Genomic DNA, 12,593 nt, shown 5'->3' with positions numbered 1-12,593 from the left:
TAAATTTCAGTTTTTTCAAGTCTAATGAGCTCTAATAGCCACATCCTCACCTTTACCAGTAAGGATGACAAGCTGAGCCTCAGAATGAATGAGCATAGTCACTGTACAGACAAAATCTACAAGGGGATATGCCACGGACCAGCGGCAGTCGATGTAGGGTAGGAAGGGGAGATGTCCTGGGCCGGCGATGAGAAAAGAACCTTCACAAGCAATGTTTAGGTTCCCTCTGAGAAGTCTCAGGGTCTGATTTATTTTTATATCTTTAAGCAATAGCGAAGAGGCATTGGGCGGAACATGTTGCCTTAACAATGTCTGATGAGGTAAAGGTTATTTTTGTTAAACAGTATATTTTTTCTAAGCTGATTCATTTCATTGAATATCATGAATACATTTTTTAAAAAATTACAATTGTCCCCTTATTTCCCCATACCTAAGCAGAACAGAAAGTATTTTCCCATACCTGAGCAGAACAGAAAGTATTTTCCTATACCTGAGCAGAACAGAAAGTAACTTAATCAAATTAAATGTCAAACTCGTGGTCTTGAGAAACTGCACAATGGTTAATATAGTTTGTTATTAGCTCTCTATTTTTTTATACCTCTATTCATCTTAACTAAATGTCATTTTGGTTCATAGTCCGTGAGCAGGAGATATTTACAGCACTTTGAGAAATATTGAGTAACTTGCCTCCTTAATGCATTTGCCTGTCTTAAAGTTCTTTTTATTTCCCATTTCCCACTATTTTTTACATCTAAAGTCTGTCCTTTCAATCTCTTTATAAGACCCCTTTAGTAAAAAGAATGTCAGCAATAAGAGAGGGAGTAATAGTAGTGGGAAAACAGCAGGGGTTTTAAGAGAGGTTTCTTTAGGAGTGGATGTGGCAATAGAACTTAAGAGAAACTGGAATTTGAATCTTTTGAGCCAGATCAAATTTCAATATATCATTGCCAATTTGCCTCATGGAGAGTTTGTTGTTAGTCACAAACACAATGACTCCTGTGACCAGAGTAACAATTATAAACATTATGGCAAGAAAAAAATAAAACATGAGGGTACGATGTGTTCCACCCTTTCTTTCCCCCAGCTGGAACTTTGTCAAGCAGCATTGGAGGTCGGTTGGGCTTCGCCAGGGATACAAGGTATTGCACTTGAGCTTTAATATGCATTTCATACTCTGGAGATTCTATGACGAGTAGTTCAAGTAGCTAAATCTATGGCAGAGGGTTTGTTAATAAGCATGAGGAATTCTAGAAATAGCTTTTCTTTTGATGAAATAAAGAGTACTCAAGGTATTAAGTTGTCTAGGAAAATTGTATTGATTGTGGCTTCCCCTTATAAATAGAGTTCTAGAATTTAACAAACCCAGCAGGATCTTACCTGCAGTATTAAGTCCACTTGGGTCTTTTGTCCCACTCTTAAGTAGGATCAATCTGTTTACTCTAACTCAAAGGTTAGTTCATCCTGCCATTAGAATGTAACTGTGCTTCTACACCAAACCTTCCATGTGAAGTGCTTGTCAGAGCCATTAGGACAGAGCACGGGAATGTCATTTAGCTTAAAAAGATGGTTTCATGGTTATTTTGAGGTATCTTTGCTTCTAAATGTTTAAATTCGTGGCAGAAATGGTCTACAAATCACCTTTATTGTAACTTTTTATCTAATTGAAAACATTTTCCACCTATACCTCGTTACTGGAGGCAATAGATGTTTATAAAAGAACTCCACAGTCTGAAGTGGTATTATAGTAACTCAAATGTGTCAAAATCTGGTTTTTTCACTAGGTTTGAAATGTTTTTGGATGATCCTATTCCTTTTTTGTACCTACAGCTACTGCCACTTTTATAGCCTGGTTCAACAAATTTTTTGTCAAATAAATGAAATACTTTATTATTAGAAAAAGTTAAGGGTAACGCAGCTTTAAAAATGGACAGATAAAATTGGTAGACTAAGAGTGAGCAACTACCAGGGCTGCCTGGGGCTGAGGGGCTTCCCCAGGCTACTGGATGTCCAGTGCTAAGACCAGGACAGTCCTAGGCAAATGTGGTTGCTTGGTTACCTTGAGATGCCTTTTTTCCTTATGTGACTACTTATTTACAGTAAAACATTTGCAAAATAAATAAGAGCAACAAAACTCAATATACTTTTTGGATATAGAAAGATATTTTTGGATATATTTCTCAATATAACAAAGGCCATTACATTACTTGAGGGGCATAGGTGCATGTATACAACACATCTTAACGCTTTTTTATCCTCCCCACCCCCCATGTCTTGCTCCCCTCCCCATTTGAGAAAAATCTATCTCCTTCTTGTTTTCTATCTTCTGTTTTGGTCTTTATTTATACTTGAGGTTTCTCATATAAGAAAAATTATGAGACATTTAGGCTTGTATATTTGGTTTATTTTACTTAACATTATGGTCTCAAGATAGATCCGTTTTCCAACAAATGACTGAAGTTCATCCTTCTTTATAACAGAGTAGTACTCCATTGTGTGTAAATAGCACATTTTCTTTATCCATTCATCTGGTGATGGACATATAGGCTGTTTCCAAGTCTATTATGACTCGTGCTGCTATATATATATATATTTATTTATTATGCATCACTGTAATATGATATCTTTAAATCTTTTGGGAAGATACCAAGAAGGCTAATATCTAGGTCAAATGGAATTTCTAGTTTTAATTTTTGAGAAATCTCTATATTGCTTTGAATAGTGGTTTTACTGGTTTCCATTCTCATCAACCAGAATGTAATGTAGAAGGAAGGGCTCCTTTTTCCCCAGCAGCCTTGCCAGCAATTTGTTTTATTTGATTTCTTCATGATGACAATTATTCTGGGATAAGATGGAATCACATTGTTTTAATTTGCATTTCTCTAATGGCCAGTGATATTAAACATTTTTTCTTGTATGTATTGACCATTTGTACCTCTACTTCTGTCAAGAGTCTATTCATCTCAACTGCTCCTTTTTTGATTGGGTATTTTAAATTTAGAAGCCTATTTTTTGTCTTGTTTTAGTTCTTCATATATTCCAGACATTAGTCCTCTGCCCCAAAAGAGGCTGCCAAAAAACCTTTTTCCATTCGGTGGGTTGGCTGTTCACTCTGTTTGTTGTTTCTTTTGCTGTGTGAAAGTCTTTCAATTTGATACAATCCTATTTTTGATTATTAGTACTATTTCTTGTGCCACTGGTGTTCTGTTTAGAAAGTTCTTACCCAATCCTATGACTTCAGTAGTGAAACAATTGGTTTTGATCAAGTCTATACTACTCAAAGAAACACACAGACTTAAAGCAATCCTTATCAAAATCTCAATGGCTTTCTTCAAAGAAAGAAAAAAAAATCCTAAGACGTTATATAATCACATCAAAAAATTAAAAATGCCTAAGAAATCAAAGCAAAGTTGGAACATCAAATGTGTGGTTTAAAATTATATATTATAAAACTATCATAATAAAAACTATTTGCATAAAGACAGACATCATCAGATCTGTGGAACAGAATAGAGTCTAGAAACTATTCCAATATATATGGTCTACTATTTTTTGACAAACTTATCAGAGGGACAAAATGGGAAAAGTATAGTCTCTTCAAGAAGCAGTGTTGGTGAAACTGCATTTCCAAATAAACAACAACAACATCAACAACAACTACACAACACCTGTACCTTATCTTACACAATACATAGAGATCAGATAAAATACATAAACTAATACATAAAACTATGAAACTCATAGAAGAGAACATGGAAAGAAAACACCTGGACATTGAGGAATTTTGTTAAAGGCTTTTTGGATATTACACCAGAAGTGCAGGCTACAAAGACAAAAATAAATAACCGAGGCTATATTTACCTAAGAGTTTTCTGCATAGCAAAGGAACTAATCAACAAAAAGGCAATGTACAGACTGGGAAAAATATTTGCCAATCATGTGTCTGAAAAGGGGTTACTAACCAACACATACAAAGAATGACTATAACTCAATAGCAGAAAATACAATTACAAAAAAATAATAATTTAAAAAAATAATTTAATAGATGAGACTATAAAAATAAAATTCAGCAAAAGACCTATATAGATAGTCTCCATAGAAGACATAAACGTGTTCAATGGATATATTGAAAAGGTGCTCAACATCACTAATCATCAGGAAAATGCAAATTAAAAACACCATAAGATATCATCTGGCACCCATTTGGGTGGCTGTAAAAACAGGAGATAACAAATGTTGGTGAGGGCGTGGAGGAAAAGGGCCACTAGTATACTTGATGGGAATGTAGATTGATGTATACATTGTGGAAAGTACTATGGAAGTTCTCAAAGAAATTAAAAATAAAGCTACCATATGACCCAGTAACCTCTGCTTTGGTTATATACCCAAAGGAAACGAAATCACTATTCCATAAGGATATCTGGACTCCTTGTGGACAGCGGTATTATTTACAATTACCAACGTATAGAAACTACTAAGTGTCCATCGATGGATGGATGGGTGAGGGAAATATGGTGTTTATGTACAATGGGATATTATTTGGCCTTAAAAAGGGAGATCCTGTCAATTACTACAATATGAGTGAACCTGGAAAGTATAATGTTAAGTGAAATAAGACAAACAGAAAGAAAAATATTGCCCGATTTCATTTATATGTGGAGTCTTAAAGAAGAGGCAGGTTGAACATACAGAGATAAAGAATAAAACTGGTTTATAGGAGGCAGAGGGGAGGAAGGGAGGAAATGACAGATGTAGGTCTAAGGATACAGAATAGCAATATATAGGGTGATCAAATCTAGAGACTTAGTGTACAAAATGAGAACTCCAGTAAAGAAAATAGTGCGCTTCTCAGAATTTTTATTAATATTTGATCTCCTCTTGCAGCATCAAGAAAGGAACTATGTAAGATGATAGATAAGCTAATTTGATTCCCTACTGTACAAATTTTATTATCTCTATATATCCCATAACATTATATTCTAATCCTTGAATATACCTAACAAATTTTATTTAAAAACTTAAGGTAAGATTAAAATGGCTAATGATGCTTTGGTATATACAAATTCTATTAAAAAGAAGCTTGGAAGTTACATAGCAGTAAGCAACTTCTGAATGTTAAAAACACTGTTTAAATTTGGGGGACCACAAATGACTTCTCCTGTGTTCCTCTTGAATGAGACGAGCTTATAAATGTTAGTTATTAGACTGCCTTGCTTTTTTAAAGCTCCTATGTAACTCCACTGATGCTACTGTGATCCTGAGGTATTTAGAATAGTTGGAGTCTCACAATTATCATATGTGAACCAAGGAATGGCCTTCTACTCTTATTAGGTTTTTGGTCATTTAGGATTTTATGCATGGAGAGTATCAAAACAATAATATTTAAAATTATTTGTGGCCCATGTACACACATAGAGCTTAATGTTTTATGTTTGTATTTTGTTATTTTTATTATGGAATTAAAATTTTAACAATGTAATTTTAATACATAATTTATTATTTAGACTACCCGGTTGTTGATAGACATTTAATGGTACTTGATTTCTAAGGTTGTTTTCAGAGTAGAGAGAAATGTTTTTATGAATCAGAAGGCAGCTGAAGTTATAGTTCTGAGTATTTGTCTTGGGCATAACAATGCAGTCTTTAACATGGAGAATTATCTGTCTCCTGGAACCAGCTTTAATCTTTGGGATCACATTTGAAAATATCCTGTGCTTGTTGTCACCAAGTAAAATAAAAGATTATTACTCCGTGTGAATTACATACATGTTAATGGGGTCGTTTGTCACCCCAGGTTTGTACTGTCCGACCTTGTCTCCTAGGCAGTGGGGGAGAACTGGAATTGGGATACTGAAGTCGTCTGGACAATTTTCTTTTCCTTGCATTGGTGTATGAAGTTTTCTCATCTGGGGATTTAGTCGTGGGAATCCTTGTGTGTGAAAGATATGGGATATTCCAAAGTGTATTATCTCACCAAAATGTGATAAAGATTTACTATGTGCCAGGCACAATTTTGAGGACCCAGTGCTCAAGATGAGAGAGCGGGTTTCTGACTTCATGGAATGTTGTATCATGGAAACTAAGAACACATAAATAGAAAATGCAGAGAAATTCAGATAATAACAAGTACTAAGGAAAATTACAGCACATTTACGTGGGACAGATACCTCAGGAGGGACTCATGAGAAGGTAATATTAGAGTTGAGACTGACAAGAGTGAGTCATGCAGAAAATCTGCAGGAACAACATCCTAGGAAGCAGTAATTGCAACTGTACAATTATGGAAACCTGCCAGTTACTATTTGTAACAAAAGTTTGCCTTGTATAGTGTTACTGTAAAGTTGAGAAAATAAATTACTTGTTTGCTTGATTAACTAGAATTTACCACACTGTGATACCACTGGGACTCATGCTTCTGGGACAGTTTTTGTAATTTTATGTAGGATGAATATTCTATTTTAGAGTAATGACCTTTACTTTTATATAGTACTGTAGAGTTTGCAAAGGTCTTTTACATTCATGATGACAGTATTGATAGATATCAAGTTAGCAGTGACCCTAATATGATTAAGTTGCAAATGGAAGAATATTTTGGTCAAATAAATATAAATTTATGTAATTACATGAAAATCTGAGGATTTCTAATCCTCCCTTTCCTTTCATTTTTTTTCCCCCACTGCTTTTATTTTCATTTACCCTTTCCCAGTGTGGCAGCAAGAGTGGTGGGTAATACTCTAGGTTATCAGTCCTCTCCATTGAGCAAACCTTGCTTAGGGGAGGGCAGAAAACCTCTTTCCTGAGAAACACTGTACAGGTTACAGGCTGGGATTCCAAGCCTATCTCTGTGGCTGGGGCATATAGGTTTGTTAGCCGGGAATTGAGGCCATTTCTACAGTTATTGGCGGTGGGGAGATGCTTTATTTCCTAAGAGAAAATGAAGGCGCAATTTGTAGGAAATACAATGGATATGTGCCATCAAATTATAAATACCCTTTTCATCTATGATGTTAAACAAACTTGTTCAATATTACACAGAGAACCTAGGTTTCAGGCCCTATGAACAGAGTTCTTTCCACTCCCGTGATCTTACAAACTTCTAAGTGAAACAAAGGATAAATTTCCAAGAGAATTCAATTCAAGGGAGTAGAAAATATACACAATGAACCATATTTTGAATGAGTATCTCCTATACTGGTGGTAGATCACTTTGGTTAAATCAGACAGCAAGTTCATCCCTTCTTCCAGGCTTGTTAAAGAGAGATCAGCAGTTGTTTGACAAGGGTTTAAAAATAAAACAAAATCTTGGGTGTCATCGTTCCCTGACACATGGAGAGCAGCCTTCAATTTATGGGCATGAGTAGTACTGACTGAGGAGTTGAAGCAAAGATGCCCATAGGGCAAGTGGAGAGCTTTGATGCAATGGGGAGAGAGGAACCAAATCTTTTAGTCTCTTAAAGAGTCCTCACTCCACCGGAGCCTTCAGATTTCCTTACAATGACAGGTGAAAAATTCACAGAACAGATTTTGAGTGAAGTCTCAAGGTAACTTTAGGGCAATGGGCATATGGTAGCAGAACCAAATATTCTGTAAAAAGGTCAAGTATGTGTATTATTTCTATGTAGAATAGATACAGATACCTATAGATTTACAAATAAGTATTGCCTTAAGTCAGAGATATATCCAAATATGACATTGATACATACAGGAGAAATTAGACACAATGTATGCTTTTCTATAATTTTTAACTATTTTAAAAATTACCTTTTATTTAATATGTTAATAGTTATATTAAAGTGCTATTAAATATGTTATATTTTAAGCACTAATACCTTCCACAATAGCATCAAGAAAAATGAAATACTGGGAGTAAACTAAGGAAGTGAGAGATCTATAGTACTCTAAAAAAAAGAGATTGAAAAGGATATCAGAAAATGGAAAAGTATCCCGTTTCTGGATAGGCAGAACCAATATAGTCAAAATGGTCATACTTTCAAAACTGTTATATAGATTTAAGGGAATCCAGGTTAAAATACCAATAGCATTCCTTACAGAATTAGGGAAAGCAATCCTAATATTCATATGGAAACAGAAGAGATCTAAAAAAGCAATTCTGGGCAACAAGAGTAAGGCCAGGGCATCACAGTCCTGAACCTCAAGTTATATTATGAAGCCAAAGAGAGAAAAACAGCACAATACCGGCAAAAACCAGAGTCAGTGGAGCAGAATATAGGATGCAGAAATGACTCCAGTCCCATTCAGTTACCTTATCTTTGACAAAGGGGCCAAATCCTTTTTCTGGAGGAAAGATAGTCTCTTTAACAAACAGTACCGGGAAAACTGGCTATTCACATGTCAAAGATTGAGCCTAGACCTATATCTTTCACCATGCAGCAAACAAAAATCAAAATGGATCAGATGTTTAAACATTAGAACAGAAACAATCTGTTCGAAGACAAAATAGGGAAAACATTAGATGTAAGCAGACTTTCTGAACAGAACATTGGTTGCATAAGAAATAATACCAAGAATCAACAAATGGAATCACATCAATTTAAAAAGCTTCTGCACAGAAAAGGCAGCCACCAACAGAGTGAAGAGACAACCTAGAGAATGGGAAAAGAATTTTGCCAGCTACCCCTCAGACAAAGGACTAATAGGTAGAATATATAAAGAACTCACTAAAAGTTTGAACTCTCAATTTTAAAGAACCAATCAAAAGTGGGCATCCGAAATGAATAGATACTTCTCAGATGAAGAAGTACAAACAACCAATAAATTGATGAAGAAATGCTCAACATCACTGGCCATTCCAAAATGCAAATTAAACAACACTGAGATTCCATTCCAGAAAGAATGGCTATTATCAAGAAATCAACCAATAACAAATACTGGTGAAGGTGTGGGAGAAAAGGGACCCTTCTCCATTGTTGACAGGAGTGTAAACTGGTACAGTCACTATGGAAATCAGTATGGAGATTCCTAAGATGACTTAAAATAGAAATTCCATTTGACCTAGCTATTTTCCTTCTAAGTATTTTTCCTAAAGAGTTAAAAACATGATACCAAATCCCTATATTTATAGCAGCACAATTCCACACAGCTAAATCTTGGAAACAGCCTACATATCCATCAACAGATGAATAGATAAAAATTTGGTGTTCATACACAACCAAGTACTACTTTGTCATAAAGAAGGATGAACTCAAGTCATTTGTAGGAAAATGGGGGCACCCGAAGACCATAATATTAAATAAAGTAAATCAGACACACAAGCTTAAATATTGCATGGTTTCCCTTATATTAGAAACTCAATATATAAATAAAACACAAAATAAAAGATAATAGGGAAAAAGAGAGGGAAAAATTATTGTAATCCATCATGGACATTAATTATATCTAAAAGTGTACTTTGATTCCCTATAATTGCCTTATGTTTTACATATTTTTTTTGCCTATTAGTTTGGTTGCTAATCTGTGTGTATGATAATTAACTTTATAAGGGCTTATAAGTAAGTGAATATGATACTGGCAAAAAAAAGAAAAAGGCAGAAGGCCAAGGCAAAGGGGAAAAAATGGAGATGTATTATGTACATGTGTCAATACCCCGCAGTGAATCTAATGATTGTGTACTGCAGACATATACTAATAGAGAATTAAAAGTAAACAAAGATTACTAGAAAGGATACAGAAAAACTACTTCAAAGCCTTTTAAAATGTGTTTGTTTCTATTACTAGTAGGTCAGAATGGATCCTATCTTCTCTCAAGCATGTTAGCCTTGCATGGCAAGGGCTCTAGAGCTGACTCCAGAGTTCGCATTTCTCTTGGGAAGTACTGAAACATACAGAAAGAATACGATGGTCTGCCCTTCTGGGTGAAGTAGGAGACTTGTTTTATAGATCCCTATGAAGGCTCCCATTCCAGATTAAGAGTTCCATACATTTAAGTGTACCTCATCTAGAAACTTGTGTAGAGGAAATTTATGTGCTCTGAGCAAGAGAGATAAAAACATATCTTTCTTTTTCCCCAGGAAAATAAGATTAAGGACACAGTGAAGCTTCCAAAAATACATACCTCACTGTTTAAAATCTTCCTGGATCCTGAAAATTATTTTACTAACTTGTAAATCTATTCTAAACATTTCACTCCTCAAATTTTTGTTTTCTCTTTCCAGAATTTGTGTGGTTGATGGTCCTCCTCTACATCTGCTAAATCACAGAATCATTATAGGGAAGAATTCTTACAGAGAATCTGGTCTTCTGCTTTCCCAGTCTGCCAGCCCCTCATGAAGCATCATATTTATCTTTGGACTTACAGGACCATCAGGCTAATGGCTTGCATTCTGAAATTACGGAAATGCCCAGATCTACCCTGTTCAGTTTCCCGCTGTAAAGAATGCTATCTCATGTCTGCTTTCTCCTGGCCCTCTCCTGTGCTCACACCACTCACTGGCCTGGGGCCTTCTGCTGCAGGTATCTGGATTCTCTCTCCCAAATTACCAGTTTCCTTCCCTGATTTAATCTTAGCCCAGATGCCCAATGCAAGGTCCTTTTTGAGCTTCATTCAAAGGGCTGTAAATGAGAAAACGGTTGTAAAGAGTATTTCTGTCCTCATCGCTCACTGTTCTCTATAATGGAAATATACATTAAGAATCTAGAGCCAATTTGTATCATCTCTAGATTTATAATCCTCCTTGAACAAGACATCTGAAGGTGAAGCCTTCTGTTTGCCTATCCTGCCATTAGGTGGTTGAACTGGAGAGTTCTAGTGTAATGGAGAAGGTCCTTCCTGCACCCACTTCCTTTGCGCCAAAACTATTGGCTATCTTTCCGGTGTTTACCTGTTTTTCACTACATCTCTTCCCTCCCTCCCTCCCTCCCTTCTCTGTCTCTCCCTCTCACTTGTGTTTGGAGGATTATTGGATCACAGGGGTGCTATACTCATCATTGAGTTGATTCATGGATGAGCTCAGTAGCTAAATGTGTTGGTAGGAGGTGGGGTCTACTTGGATGAGTCACTGGGCCTGTGACCTGGAAAAGTGTATTCTTCTTGTGGCTCCTACCCTCCCTCTCTGCCTCCTAGCTGCCATGGGTTGAGCACCTTTGCCTTCGGAATGTTCCTCTGCCATCCTATTGCTGTCTCGGAGCTAGTTAACCATGGACTACAAACATGAGCCCAAATAATCCTCTCCTCTTTTAAGATGTGAAAGTCAGGTATTATGTCTCAGTGGCAAGGAATGTGGCTAACATAGAAAGCCTATAGGATATTCTTTAAACTATTTAGCTTCTTAGGTATCTTTATACTGTAGATCTTCCATTATTGTTCTCCATTCTGTTTAAATTATTACAAAACTCCAACACTGAAGTTTCCAATACTTATGAGTTTAATATGGTTGAGAACTTTTCATATCAAAGTAGAATCATGAGATTTATCAAATGTGTAAAAATAAGTTAACTCAATCTGAAAGGAATGAAATACATCTCGATAATTAGATGTTGGAATGTGATGATTTTCAGTTATGATTACATGTTAACTAGGTTTTAAAATTTATTTTATTATAATAATTTATATTATTGGAGTAAAACATTTCATAGATTTTAATAGTTAGTGCATATATATGTGTGTACATAAAGAATTAATGCTATAAATTATATGTACTTATATTTATAAAAAATTCCTTAAGTATAATTTATACTCCAGGTAGTAATGATGCTCCAGGAACTCTTAGTGGCTCTATTATTAGGTTCTCATTACCAGAAATTACTATTTATTTATTTATTTATTTTTGGTATATCCTTTTATTGGTACATTTTAGGTGTACAATATAATGACATTCATCACTGGACATATGCACCTTTGCATACTCTCTTGGTTCTTATTTTTTCCTCCTTCCCCTGCCCTCCCTTCAACCCTTCCATCCTTCCCTATTTACAAAGACTTTGTTTCCTTTTTTTCATTTTCTCATATTAATTCCATTCCCTTCTTTCCTTTCCCCTACCCCTCCCACTTCCCTTTCCCCTTTGCCCCTTTTCTTCCTATTTCACATAATCTATTATACCTTTTAGTCCTTATTTACACTTTATTTCTCACACTGGAGAAACTATTTGGTATTTACACATGTGTCCTATTTATTTCACTTAAGAGTATCACCTCAATGTGCATCCATTTAGCAATAAATGTCTCTAATTTCCCATTTTTGATGGCTGAGTAGTACTCCATTAAAAAAAAACCCCACATTTTCTTTATCAAGTCTCCAGTTGATGGGCATTTGGGCTGTTTCCAAGTTTCCAAGAACATGGGTGCACATATATCACTGTGGTATGATTCTTTTAATTCTTTGGGGAAGATACCAAGCAGGGGAATAGTTGGGTCAAATTGAGGTATCTCCATACTGATTTCTACAGTGGTTGCACCAGTCTACACTACCATCAGCAGTGGAGCAGTGTTCCTCTTTCCCCACAGCCCTGCCAGGATTTGTTATTGGTTGATTTCATGATAGCAGCCATTCTTTCTGGAGTGAGGTGGAATCTCAGCATTGTTTTCATTTGCATCTGTTGAATGACTAGTGATGTTGAACATTTTTTTCATATGTTTATTT

The 12,593-nt window shown here is 35.6% G+C and overlaps 1 long non-coding RNA gene across 7 annotated transcripts in view; it reads left to right on the top strand.

Moving 5' to 3' along the window:
• Window positions 1–456: 456 nt before the first annotated feature.
• LOC110350767 (uncharacterized) overlaps window positions 457–12,593 on the top strand; it is a 169,895-nt gene continuing 157,758 nt past the window's right edge. For all 7 annotated transcript variants that reach the window (XR_015453449.1, XR_015453450.1, XR_015453453.1 and 4 more), the window contains exon 1: window positions 457–1,139. This is a non-coding gene — a long non-coding RNA (uncharacterized LOC110350767). The remainder of the gene's footprint in view (window positions 1,140–12,593) is intronic.

Source organism: Heterocephalus glaber, unplaced genomic scaffold (assembly GCF_053883595.1).
Source record: "Heterocephalus glaber isolate CG9 unplaced genomic scaffold, H.glaber_assembly_v1.0 deba00001461, whole genome shotgun sequence".
NCBI lineage: Eukaryota > Metazoa > Chordata > Mammalia > Rodentia > Bathyergidae > Heterocephalus > Heterocephalus glaber.
The sequence above is the reverse complement of the archived record's forward strand: the minus strand, read 5'-3'. Positions and strand labels throughout refer to the sequence as shown.